Source organism: Trichosurus vulpecula, chromosome 2 (genome assembly GCF_011100635.1).
Source record: "Trichosurus vulpecula isolate mTriVul1 chromosome 2, mTriVul1.pri, whole genome shotgun sequence".
Lineage (NCBI taxonomy): Eukaryota > Metazoa > Chordata > Mammalia > Diprotodontia > Phalangeridae > Trichosurus > Trichosurus vulpecula.
In genome coordinates, this window is record NC_050574.1 from 46,043,207 (window position 1) to 46,057,174 (window position 13,968).

General features: G+C 40.3%; 1 protein-coding gene across 1 annotated transcript in view; it reads left to right on the forward strand.

The window, feature by feature from the left end:
* The window catches only part of PRDM2 (PR/SET domain 2), a 210,939-nt gene that overhangs the window by 155,574 nt on the left and 41,397 nt on the right, over positions 1-13,968 (forward strand). The gene's annotated exons all lie outside the window — the stretch shown is intronic.

Here is a 13,968-nt window from a genome sequence, read left to right on the forward strand (position 1 = left end):
GTTGTCTAGAGTGGAGCAGACAAACGAGGTCCCACATAGCTTCTAGTCAGGTGACATCTAAAACTTAGCCAGTACAAAAAGTATTTAGTGGATTCTGTCCAAAGATAGCCCGGAGTTTGAGAGGTGGAAGGGACCTCATTGACCATGTCATCCAGCCCACGTGTAAAAAGAGTCTCTACTCTGACGTGCCTCTGTTTGGAGAGTGTCAAGGAGGGGGAGCCCGCCACTTCTCTAAGTACTAATCCATTTTTGAATAGGTAATTGTTAGGAAGTGGGTGTTTTTTTTTCCTGACATAGAGCCTAAGTTTGCCACTTTTGTAACTCCCACGCATTGATTTTGGTTCTGACCTCTCGGGCCAAACAGAAGTTTAATTCTACACTTCCACTTGATAGCTCTTCAAAAATTTAAAGACAACTATTCTGTCTCTACTGAGTCTCCTCCCTGGGTAAGGATGACCAGTCCCTTCAACTGATTCTTATGTCATGGACTTAAGGACCTTTATGTTCTTCATGTTATCAATGCCCTTCTTAAGCTGTGGTGCCTGGTACCATCCAGTACCCCAGTAAGGTCTGGTGAGGGCAGAGTACAGTGGAACTGCCTGCTCTCTTCCTAGATGCTAACTCTAACCCTTCTGCTGCAAGCACCAAATTGTGTTAGTGTTTTGAATTTTTTTCCCCTTATGCATCATGTTGCTAACTCACATTGAGCTTGCAGGCCCCTAAAACTTTTTTTGTTTTCAGAAAAGTACTGTTTATCCATGTCTTCTCCCCCATTCTCTACCCCAGTCATATCTGTTTTTCTTTTTGTACCCAAGCGTATGGTTCCACTTTTAGGGTTTATTCAATTTCATCATCCTAAACTCAGCTCGGTGCTCTATTTTGTCAGTCCTTTTAGGTCTTGATTCTGTTACCTGTTAACCTTAAATATTCCAGTTTTGGGTCATCTGCTATGCATTTATTCAGATCATTGAATGAAATGTTAAATAGCATAGGGCAAAGCACATCTCTACTGCAGACTTGTCGTGTTGACATTAAACTTAACTAACTACTGAGTTTGGCCATCCAGGCAATTCTGAATTTAGTTTGCTTCTGTTATCTATCTGCAGAGAAGACATGCAATCCTTTATCAAAAGTTTTGGTTAGATTGAGGTATAAAATTAATATTTCCTTCTACTACTTTGGTGATCTTTTTTTTTAACGTTCCTTGGCATACCTCATTCTTGAATCCATGCTGGCTCTTTGTAAATCACTGTTTCCCTTTATAAATGTTTGCCTACCTTTTCTTGAATAATCCATTACATAATTTTCTAAGAAATTAAATTCAATGTTACAGGCTGTAATTTGCAGCCCTCCCCCCTCCCCTTTTTAAAAATCAAGACATTTGTTCTCCAATCTGTAGTGCCTCTTCCATTTTCCATGATGCTTCAGATATCACTGATGATGGCTCAGTGGTCACTTTTCCCGATTCTTTCATGAACCTAGGTTCATCTGGGCCAAATGAATTGAATTTAGGGTTCATTTATCAAGGGCAGCTAGGTTTTATCAGTCTCCATAACTTGGAATGTGAGGACCAGGGTCTCCAAATGCATCCTGGGCCATCTCCAGTCATCCTGGTGAATATCAGGCCACTGGACCCAGATGGCTCTGGAGGAGAAAGTGAGGCTGGTGACCTTGCACAGCATTCCCTCAAATCAAAGTCAGCTGCGAGTCATGTTATCATTTCCCTGATGTCATGGTCCTCTTCAAGAATGAAGGACAAACACAGCAACAAACCTTGGAGTGCATTCTCCGCACATCTCCCCCCCCCCCCCCCAAGCCCTTTCCTTTTCCTTTGCTGTTAGTATTGAGGGTACCACTGGCCTCCCAGTCACCCAAGCTCAAAATGTAAATATCCTCAACTGACTCCACCCCTCTCCTCAATATTCAATCACTTGTGGAGGCCTGTTGTTTCTATCTTTATAACATCTCTCCTTTACTCTCCCTTTTGACACTGCTTCCAGCTTGCTACAAGGCCTTCTCACTTCACACCTGTACTACTGAAATAGCTTTCTGGTAGGTCTCCCTGCCTCAGGTGTCTCTCTTTTCTAGTCTGTCTCCTCTAAAGGACAGGTCTGACTGTGGCACTGCGCCCACCCCCTCAATTTCAGTACTCTAGTGACTCCCTTTTACCTTCAGGATAAAACAAAATTCACTGACTTATAAAAGCCTTTCATAACCTAACCCCCTCCTACCTTTCCAGTAATCTCATGCCTTACTGGCTTCCACATTATTTTTGATTCAATGACACTAGCCTCATTACTCTTCCTCACATTCCATTTTACTGGGCATTTTCACTGGCTTGTCCCCCATGCCTGCAAGTCTTTCCCTTCTCATTTCTGCCTCATGGCTTTCTTCAAGTCTAAGCAAAAATCCTACCTTCTACAGGAAGCCTTTTCTTTCCCTCTGAAACTATTACACACATAATGTACTCAGGCATGCAGGCATCTTGTTTGTATATAGTTCTTTTCAAGGCTCCCCATTAAATTATGCACTCCTTGAGAGCCTTTTTCTTTCTTTGTATCCCCAGCACTTAGTACAGTGACTGGCACATAGTAGGTGTTTAATACAATGACATAGTTATTTTTTTCCATCATTCCTGATGTATTCTCTTGCATAGGAAAAAAAATAGGAATCGAGCAGCAGCTCTGCTGTCTTGTCAGTTATTTTTGTCCCTGTCCCCAACAGAGGTCCTATTTTTTTTGATCCTTTTCTCCCAATATGGCTTTTAAAAAAAAAAAAAAAACTTCTGTACCCTTTAGATTCAGCTTTAATATTCCTGACATGTTTGTAGGACTGTGCAACACTTTTTAAATTCATCCTCTGTACGTGGCTTTATTTCTGTTTTCTGTGTGTGGGTATATTTAAGTATGGTTGCATGCATATTGATCTTTTCAGACAAATCGCATTTTTGCGCCTTGTTGGAATTCTTTTTAAATTTCATTCTTGATTATCTCCTGTGCTTTCTTGGCTGACTTCCCCTGAAACATTTTAAGTCCAAGGATCCTACCTGTCTTCCCTCTGAACCCTTTGAAATCTGCTTTCCTAAAATGTAGGGCAAATGTCATCCCTTTCCTCTTTATCATAAGCAAGTATGGGGTGATTTTTGTCCCCTCAGGGTTCCCTTCATTTCCATCCCGGCAATCATCCTGTTACTGAGATCCAGAATAGAATTTCCTTTCTTGGTGCCTCCACTTTTTGAAGGAATTGTCAAGGCAAGTCAACAAATTATTGTTATCCCTTCTACATCACAACTTTCCCCATCAGTGTTTTGATATATCGCAGGTTGGCCTAAGAAATTAAGTGGGAATTTTGGGGGAGTTTTGCAGAAGCTGCAGACACAATCTATGACTAAATACTTAACCCAAATTTTACAATAGTACTGTAAACACCCCATAAAAAATTCAAATTCTTTCTCTGGTGTGAAGGAAGGGCCAAAAATTTTATGCAGATTTTCCAGATCGTGGGAGCATTGTACCCGTAGCCCTTTTAATGTAGAAAGGATAGCTATTAGCTTCACTGATTTTGGCAAAGAGAGAACTCTGGTGGATGTCTAGTTAATTGAAGTCCCTTATCACCACTGTATCATGGCTCTGTACCAGGCTTGTGAGCTGTTTTCCAAATTTTACATACTTCCTCTTTCTGACCAAATGGTTTGTAGGTAGTATACTCCAATAACAGTCACTGCTGTTTCTCCATTGGTCTTTTCCCTTCTACCCTGTGATGTTTTCCCTCTCTGGTTTATAGATTCCCAAAAGTTGAGTGTACATTTCACCTTTCTCTCTTCCTTTCCCTGTGTAACCTAACCCTTTCTACTTTTCTGATCTTCTCACACTTTATTCCCCTTCATTTACTTAGGATCCCATGACACTGGTCTTTGAGCTTGTTCCTCACACAAGATATTCCATCTCTTGGTTCCATTTTTATGTCTGCCCCCCATATCTAGAATCTTCTCCTCACCTCTAGCTCTTCATTTTTCAGGCTTCCTTAAAGTCTCAATTAAAATCTTACCGTCAAGAAACTTTCTGAGGTTTGCCTTAGTGCTGTTGTCTTCCTTCTAAGATTACACTCTGTCCATATCTTATATATATCTTATGCAAAGCAGAATTGCAGTAGCTAAAAGAAAAAAAAAAGCTTGACATGTGCAAATTTTGAGCCCTTTCCATCCCCAGTGTTCATATGAACTATTTGGGTCTGACCTGTGGTAGAAGCTTCTGAGCTTGTATTGGTCTGATCAGCCACAGTCAGACACACTGTACGTTGCCCCCAACGTAGCGATATCATTTTAGTCCTCTTTGAGTAAGAAGAAAAACAACAAACAATCTCTCTTGTATATATGTAGTTGTTTGTATGTTTTCTCTATCAGGATGTGAGCTTCTTGAAGGGAGGGATTGTTTTTGCTTTTCCCAACACATAGCACAGTGCTTTGAACATAGTGAGTACTTCATAAATAAATGCCTGAATGTGGTCATTCAGAGTCCCAGTCATGGCTTTCATCCAACCAGATCTCAGTGATACCTAAACTCTGGGCATTTGGGTATAGATATTTGAGGACAGGGTGGTTTGGTGAATAGAATTCTGGATTCAATCAAGGGAAGGGAATGAACCATGTAGTACATACTATGAGCCGGGCATCATACTAAGTAGTTTAGAAATGCCTCATTTGATACAGCAGCCCTACAAGGTAGGTGCTGTTACTATCCTCATCTTACACTTGAGGAAACTGAGACAAATAGGTTATGACTTACTAAAGGTCACACTGCTATTAGGTGTCTTCAATCAGATTTAAACTAAGGTCTTCCTGGCCTGACTCCAGGCCCAGTGCTCTATCTACTGCACCACCAGCAGCCTCAGAGTCAGGAAGACTTTGGATACTGCTGCAGACCCTTAATTGCTGTATGTGATCTGTAATAGCAGGTAGGAACCTCTCTGTTTCAGTTTGCTCATTTATAAAATGAGGATAATAATAGCCCCTAATACAGTTATGAGGATCACATGAGACACCATATGTAAAGTACTTTGCAAACCATATTTTATCCTGTGAATTTTGGGGTGTCTTAGCTGTTATTCTTTGTGGCTACTTTAGTATCTGAATTTGCACATACACAGTCTTCTCTCTTCACCATTCTTTTTAGTTTAATTATAAGTTATATAGTTATGTTACATGTTATTCTCCCCCCAGCTTTTTTAGTTTGAAACTCATTTGGTTAAGTTTACAAAATATTTAGCTAAACTATAATAATTGTCAAAATGCCTATGTAGTTCTGTATCTCAAAGTATATGAGACTCTCCACATAGACGGTAGAAGTAAACCATTTATTCAGACACCAGAGAATCATATCCCCTAACCAAATGCTCAGTTCCCATTGCCAGTCAGTCCACTTTATCATAACAGCAAGGAACGCAAAACATTCAATACAGAATATCACAACATGGAGCCTCACCATCCCAAAACCTCTCTGATCCCCTGCTGGGGTCTTCGCCAAAATGAACTCGCAGTACAGCTAAGTCACAGCCCGATCAGTTCTAACGTTCGCAAGGGCTGCCATTAGTAGCCTTTCTGTCTGCATTTCCTGTGACATAACTTCTTTTTTCTATCAGGAAGCTCCTCCTACCACATATGTTTTAGGCTTTCTGTGATGTAATCAGGTCACATGGCCTACTAGTGGGTGGGAAAGATCTTCAAATCCAAATAACTACTACACTTTGTGAGATGTACTCCACCTCTAGCCAGGTGTTTGTCAACCCAGATTGTAAACTGTAATCCATTCTTCCTCTTCTGATCCACCTTTGTGATATATAGTTCTAGATTTCCTTGCTGTCACCTCCTTTGCCTTTCCTGTTAATAATAAGAAAGGACCTTCCTTAGATATTTTTCATTCCACCAAACCACAGTATATTACCTGTAAAACCAACTTTGCCTGCATAGATCAACGAGCAGGTATTAAGTACTTGTTATGTTCCTGTTGTTGGGGATGCACAGAGAAAAGTGAAAGTCTTTGCCTTCCAGGACGTTACCTTTTTAAAGAGAGACTGTGTATGTGTGTCTTTGCATCCATCTATCTAATAGTTAAGGAAGGCAAAACACTAGCAGCTAGGAGGTTAAGGGAAGAGCTCTATAGAAAGGTGAGGCTTGCCTTGATTTTGTAAAAGAGTATGCTGAAAGATTGGATTAGTACACATTCCACTGAGCATGTATGGTCAAGGAGCAAATCCTATGGACTGTGATTCATGGGACACACAGTGTATTCTAATTCCTCCACTATACCTTCCCTCATTCTTCACTGAAAAAAATGAAGTCATTTACCAGGAGTTCCCCTTTCCCTCTTCTTCATCTTACATACACATATGTTCCCCCACTATCTTCTCTATGGTCTCAGATGATAAGGTGGTCCTTCTTGCCAATGCCAACCCCTCTGCATATACTCTTAATCCCATTCCCTTCTTTCTTTGGCAAATTATTATCCCCACTTTCTCACTTACTTTCTCTCCCTATCTACTAGTTCCTTCCCTGCTGTCTACAAATATGTTGATGTCTTCCCCATCCTTAAAAAAAAAGCCCTCACTTGATCCTACCATTCCTGCCAACTATATATAGTCCTACGTCTCTCCTACCCTCTTTAGCTGAACTTTAGCTGAACATATTTATACTTAGTGTCTCTGCTTCCTCTCCTCACTCTCCTTTAAACCCTCTGCAGTCTGGTCTCTTCCCTCCTTTCCCCCAACCCACCCCCCCGCCCCCAACTCCTTCCAGTGTTCTATCCAGGGTCCTCTGTTTTCACACTTGGTAACCTCTTTAGCTTCCATGGATTCAGTTCTCTGCACTCAGACAATTTCCAGAACTCTCCTGAGCTGTGGTATATGTGCATTATATAATGCTATATGCATTACCAACTGCCTCTTAGACATTTTGAACTGGGCATTTTATAGTAATCTTAAATGCACGATTTCTAAAATAACTCATTCTCTTTTCCCCACACCCTTTCTTCTTCCCAAGAAATGTCACAGAGACCACCATCTTCTTACCCTACATATCCAATTTGTTGCCAAATCTTGTGACTTCCAACTTCCTATCTCAAATGTAGTCTCTTGATCACCTCTTGCCTGGACTGTTGTAGTAGCCTTCTAACAATTGTTAGACAGTAGTCCCTGTCTAAAGTGTCTTTCCCACGCTAAGCCATCCTTCACTCAAATGTCAAAGTGATTTCCCTTAAGTGCCGCTCTGACCATGTAATGGCCTCAATTCAGTAAACTCCAATGATTCCTTTTTACCCCTTCGATTAAAAGAAAACTATTTGGCACTTAATGTTCTTTATAATCAGATCCTTTCCTAACTATAGTCTTCTTATACTTTATTCCCCTCCATACATTCCACAATCCAGCCATACTCGACCACTTAAGAGTTTCTCACAAATGACCCTCCATCTGCCCTTTTACTGACTTGTTCACACCCTGGAATACACTCACCCCTTACCTCTACTTTTTACTTTCCTTGTTTTGTTTCACTGCTTAGCTCAAATCAGTCCTTCTTCAGGAGGCCACTCCTGATTCACTCAGAGGCTAGTGCCCTGTGCTGTCCACCTATTCTGAATATATCATGTGCATAGAAAATTCTTCACATATTGTCCTCCCTTCCTCATTAGAATGTATACTCCTTCAGGAGTGAGGCTTTGTTGCTGAGTACCTGGAACATAATAAGTGCTTAAAATTTTCTTCTGACAGCTCCTCTCCCCTTACCCTCCCTTTACAATGACATTATATGAGGTGGAGGTGATGGTGGGGGTTGCATCCCAGTCTCTGGAATGGTAGATTGTGTGAGGAATAGCAAGAAAACCATTTTGGCTAGACCAGCAAGTGTAGGAAATAGGTATTTGTAAGGTTGTAAAGGTGGGGTTGGTGCCAGATAAAGAAGTGCCTTAAAAACCACACAGTAAAATTTGAACTTTGTCCTAAAAGGGAAACCACTGGGGTTTAAGTAGGGGAGTGATGTAGTCAGTTCAGCACTGAAAGTCACCTTTGCAGCTCTGTGGAGACTAGATTGGAGATTAGGAGAGACTTCAGACAGGTGGGCCAATTAGGAGGCTGACGATGTAAAGGAGACTGAGTAGGAGTGGTGAGACAGTCAAGAGGATCTCCAGTTTGTCTTTATTAACCATCTTTCTGTGCATTTGTCTATGGACAATTCAAGCCAATTTTCTCTGACTCCTTCCTTTCTTAGATTTTTGTCTCCTGAGAACTAAGTATTTCACCTGGTTTTATTTTTCTTCCCTTTTTTCCTTGGATAGTTATAGTTTTCTCACTTCTTTTTTGGCTAAAAGCCCACATGAAGAGATTTGCAAGCCTATTGGCAAATCTATTTTTTCTAAGCTATTGCTGGGTGCTCTCCATCCGTGAGCCATGATTCATGATCACAAGTCTGTCATTCCTGTATTTTAAGTTCAGGAATAACTGACAGTTACATAGCACTTTAAGAAAGTGCTTTGTGCACATTAACTTGAGCCTTATAATAACCTTGAGATGAAACTCAGCCTCAAAGAGTGACTTGACATAGTGACATAGTTTTATTCAGTATCTTAAGCATGATGTAAACCCAGATCTTCAAGGACTACAAGGCCACAAGGCCAGTTCTCTGTCCTCTGACACTACCTTGCCTCTCAGTAATCCATCTCTCATTTTCCACCACTTTCTCAAGAACCTTCCTTTCTTTTCTAAATCTTTTGTTTTCAAAGGGCCATCTGTACAGATGGAAATACTCCTCTATGCCCTTGAGGTCTTCAGTTCATTGCCCAACACTACAGAATCCTTAGCAATGCTTTCTAACCTTCTGGCAATACCATTTTTGCTCATGTGAATCACTTGAAATCATATTAATATGTCCCAGTTAGATACATTTTGTGTAGCTCTCTTGGTTTGTCTTGGGTACATACGCTAGGAAGACATCAGATTTCTTTGTTATCAGGGCAATAACTGGTTAGCTTCTTACCCCTGAGCAAGGAATCAACAACTACCACCACTCATCATCTCTCCCTGTTTGTTGGTTTAGCTACATTTAAGTAATACAAGGTTAAGTAGGTCCCCAGAAGATGGGTTATCATGATTTTTAAGAAGTACTATGGGAAGGAGTTTTGGTAAATAAAGAGTTATAAACATGAACATTGATGGGCTTTATATGGGATAGAGTAATTTTAAAAGCAGTTTTTGAATGGATGAATTTTTTAAAAAATTGTTGAACATCTACTCTGTGTCAGGTAATATTCTAAGTGCTAAGGATACAAAAATGAGAGTAAATTTCAGTAGGGGAAGGCAACACATACGGGGATTGGCAGCCAGGGAAGAAGTGTTTTGGGGAAAAAAGTCAGACCAGTATTTGGAGTAATAGGTCAGTTCGTTGAGATGTCCTTGCCAGGGATGATAGTGTTGACAGAGGGTTGGGAGCAGGAGAGGAAAAGGGTTCCTGTAATGGCATTGCATAATGGCCTGGAGATGGCAGGGAAAGGGCCTAGTGGATCAGAAACTGGGTAAGATAAGGTAAAAAGCTCACCAATCAGAGCCCTGAGTCACAGGAGTAGGGCCCTTCAATTCTGTAAGAAAGTGGTGGCTGGAAAGCAGTCAGCAAGCTTGCCATGGAGATGGATATGCTATAGTAAAAATTAATAACAAAAGTAATAATCATAAAGCATTTATTAAACACATGTGCAAAGCACCACACTGCCCATTTAGTATATAAGTAGAAAAACAAGGCAGTCTTCTTTAAAGGAGGCTTTTTTCTGCACACATGAAGTTTCATTTGCAGGGCAGATGGGAAGGCCCAGTGGTTTTTAAGGTACAACAGTAGGCAGATAATAATGTACCTTTAATGCTGTTTCTATTATTAAAAACATTGATTTCTTATAATGAATCAATTGACATTACTAAGGATTTTGGGGGAGAGAACTTTTCTTTCCAGCTCAAGTAGCAGTGGCCACTGAGAAGGCAGGGGCTGTAGCACCTACAGGGGAAATTGCCAGGATATATTTCATAAAAGTTGTTTCCCTGGACTATGGCTGCAGGGGCCAGGCTGATGGACTGAGGAGTGCCACTGTTCCCAAGGCTTTTGTGCTAGTAGTGGGGAAGGCATTCCCCTTTTCACAAAGACTGGTCCCCTTGATGATAGCTGGGGGTGGTGGTATAGATACAAGGCTTATGGTCTGGGGGACATAGCCATTTTTGAGGCTCTTGGGCTCAAGATCCTAGACTGGTTGCTTCTGGGTCTGAGGGTAGATGGTGGTCCAGGTGATCTGACCTACCTAATAGATGCTACTTCCTGTCTCTCGCAAAGGATGTCTCACTAGTGCTTTTTTTAACTTTTTTTTACAAATGTTAGTGATATTTATTATTATTATTTTATTATTATAAATTATTATATTTATATATTGCTTTAAGGTTCTAGTAGTAGAGAATTTTTTAGCCACAGCAACCTTCTCACTTCCTAAGTTGTAGGATTCCTTCATACTCTACATGGGTAGGAATACCTATATGGATGAAATCACAGATTCTTGAAATGTTTAAAGCTTACAAAACCTGTGTGCACATAAACTGATTTGATCCTTGCAATATCCTTATGAAGCAGGTAGTGAGACTTATCCCCATAATATAAGGAAACCAAACCATTGCAGTTACTTTCTGTCAGTCACATGGCCGTAAGTGACAGCCATGATTTGAACTTAAGCCTTCTGCCACTCGAGTTCATTATTTCCAGCAGTGGATAGAGCACCAGACCCAGAGTCAAGAAGACTCATCTTTCTAAGTTCAAATCTGGCCTCAGAAACTTACTAGCAAGTCATTCAACCCTCTTTGCCTCAGTTTCCTCATCTGTAAAATGAGCTGGAGAAGGAAATGGCAAATCACTCCAGTATCTCTGCCAAGAAAACCCCAAATGTGGTCACAAAGAGTCAGACACAACTGAAAAACAACCCAACAACTACTGCCTCTCAGCTCTCACAAATGCTGCCTGCATAGAAGCTATTGTAAAACATGTAAATTCAGTCCCATTTCACTATAGTGATTCAGAACAAAGATAGGAGTGACGTCCCTGACGCTACATGTGGATTAGTCTCCCTGCCACCAGTCTCTTCTCCCTCCAGGCTTCTAAAGTGATTTTCCTTAAGTGCCTATCTCAGCTTGTCAGTAAACCATCCTCTTTTGTAGAAAATTTCTCAGTTTACCTGTTAAAACACTTCACAGTCTGTTGGCAATGTCCCTTTTCAGCCTTATATGTATATAATATATGATATATGCCATATGCCACTTAGAAAATATGATACATGTGTGGCATGTATTTGACATTTAAAATACATGACTGTGTATACATATATCTTCTTAGATGAAAATTTAAAAAATTATCAACCATTTATTGTTTTTCCCTCCTATCCCCCCCGACCCAGGAAAAGAAAAAAAATCCTTATAATAAGTATGCATAGTCAAATAAAACATTCTCCTATTAGTCATATCCAAAAATGTTTGTCATTCTGCTTCTTCATCTGTCACTTCTCTGTCAGGAGGTAGGTAACATTCTTTATCACCTTGGAATCGTGGTTAATCATAGCTCTTAAATCTTTAAAAATTGTTAATTTTTTACAACATTGTTATGGTATTCCTTGTTCTCCAGGTTCTGCTCACTTCATTCTGCATCAGTTCATATAAATCTTTGTGGATTTCTCAGAAACTATCAATTTTGTCTTATAGCACAATAGTATTCCATCACATTCATATAGCATACTTTATTCAAGCATTTCTCTGATGAGCACCCCCTTAGTTTCCAGTTCTTTGCCATCACCAAAAAAGCTGCTATAAATATTTTTGCACATATAGGTCTTTTTTCTCTTTCTTTGATGTCTTTGCGGCATACACCTGGCAGTGGTAGAACTGGGTCAGAAGTTATGTACAGTTTAGCAGCTTTTTGAGCACAGCTTTAAATTTTTTTCCATATTGGCACTCTTTGTCCTAGCCAAACTGTATATGCTGCTCCCTAACCATGACAGTCCATCTCCCAAGCCCATGCTTGCCACTGGCTGTTGCTGATGTCTAGTGTATTCTCCAGTCCTCCCCTCCTACAGAATCCCTTAATTCTATAGACATTCAGCTCAAACTCCACCTTATACATGAATCCTTTCCTAATTCCCCTTCCCCAGATTCTAGTGTTTTCCCTCTCAAAGCCATCTTGTACTTACTTCATACATACTTATATATGTACATTTTATCCCCAGATAGAATGTAAACTCCTTGAGGGCAGATGCTGCCATTTTTGTCTTTATGTCACTTCCCCTAGCAAAACGTCTGACACATTAGTAGGTATTTTATAACTGTTTGTTGATTGTAAAGTTATTGAGGAAGTGGATCCAATGAATTGTTATTTTATTATTCTATGGCCAGAGATATACAGGTCTACATTGTAGCTAGTTCTTGACTTTGTTCTTAAAATGTTGTCCTTTTTTATTCCTTGCAACAATTAAGATTTAGCTTCCCCCCACCCCCTCCAATTTACTCGTTCCCTGCTGTACTTTAGAAAGTTCCTGGTCTTAGAGAGGCTTTTAAGTTTATATATTCTTATCCTTTGAATTATTCATGGCAGCACATGGCGCAGTAGAATAATTCTGTTGCTACAGAATGTGTGAGAGAAGTCTTATTTTTCAACAATCCTGAAGGAGTGTGTAGGGAGTGGGGAAGGAATAAGTATCAGTGAATGCCATTTTGTATTTATTGGTTCAGCACACAAGCATGGCTGTGTCTGTTGCATTGGTTACAAGGGACTTTTTGTCAATGCAAATTGTTTACTAGATTTGTTTATTAAATAAGTATTTACCGATTGCTTGCTACAATATATCCAAACATGAATGATGTGGTCCCTACCCACAATGAAAGCACAGAATCATAGAATCATAAGCTTAGAACTTGAAGTTACCTTAGAGACTATCATAATGCAATCCTACCATTTGATAGATGAGGAAAGAAGCTAAGTGACTTGGCTAAGTCATTCAGGCATTGAGCATCAGAGCTGAAATTTAAACCTAGGTCTTCTGTGCTTTTGTGTACACAGTCTGAGTTGGAAGGGGCCTCAAAATCCAGCTAGCCTGAATTAGTGTCCATCAGTCCATCTTTTTCTTGAAGACTTCAACTGATTGAGAACCCACTAGCTCCAAAATGGGCCTGTTCTTTTGGATAGAAGCTTGTTCTCTCATCAGACCTAAATTTGTCTCTACATCTTTGATCCTTGCCCCTCTTTTAGATCTCTGGAGCCAAGGACAATAAATCTAATCCCTGTTCCATTTGATATCCCTTCAGATACTTGGAGGCACACTAAACTGTCTCCCCCTCCTCCCCTCTTTGTGCCAAATGTCCCCAGTTCTTTCATAAGGCAGGAACTTGAGGCCCTTTCCCTAGCCCTTCCTGGATGTCTTCTGCTGGGTACTGTCCAGTTTGCCAGTGAACTTATGGTACTGGAGCATTCAGAACTGAAACCAACACTTCAGAAGGACAAAGGCAGAGTATAACAGGACTACAGTTTCTGTAATCCTAGTCACAATGCTCCTCAATGAAGCAAAAATTACACTGGCTTTTTTGGTCATCATGTCACACTGTTGACTGAGTTTGATCTTGTAGTCTACCAAACTCCTTAAGTCTTTTTCACGTGGCGGGCTGTGCAGCCACAGTTCCCCAATTTAGGTGGCCTAAGTTGATAAGAATGCTAGACTTGTCATCAGGTAGACCTGAGTTAGAAATCTGTCTCAGCCACTTACTAGCTGTGTGATCCTGGGCAAATCACTTAACTGCTCTTTGCCTGACATTCTTCACCAATGTAATGGATATAATAATACCACCTGCTTCCTAGGGTTGTTGTCAGAATCAAATGAGATTAAAAAACCAAAACAAACACCCTCGTAAACCCTAAGGAGA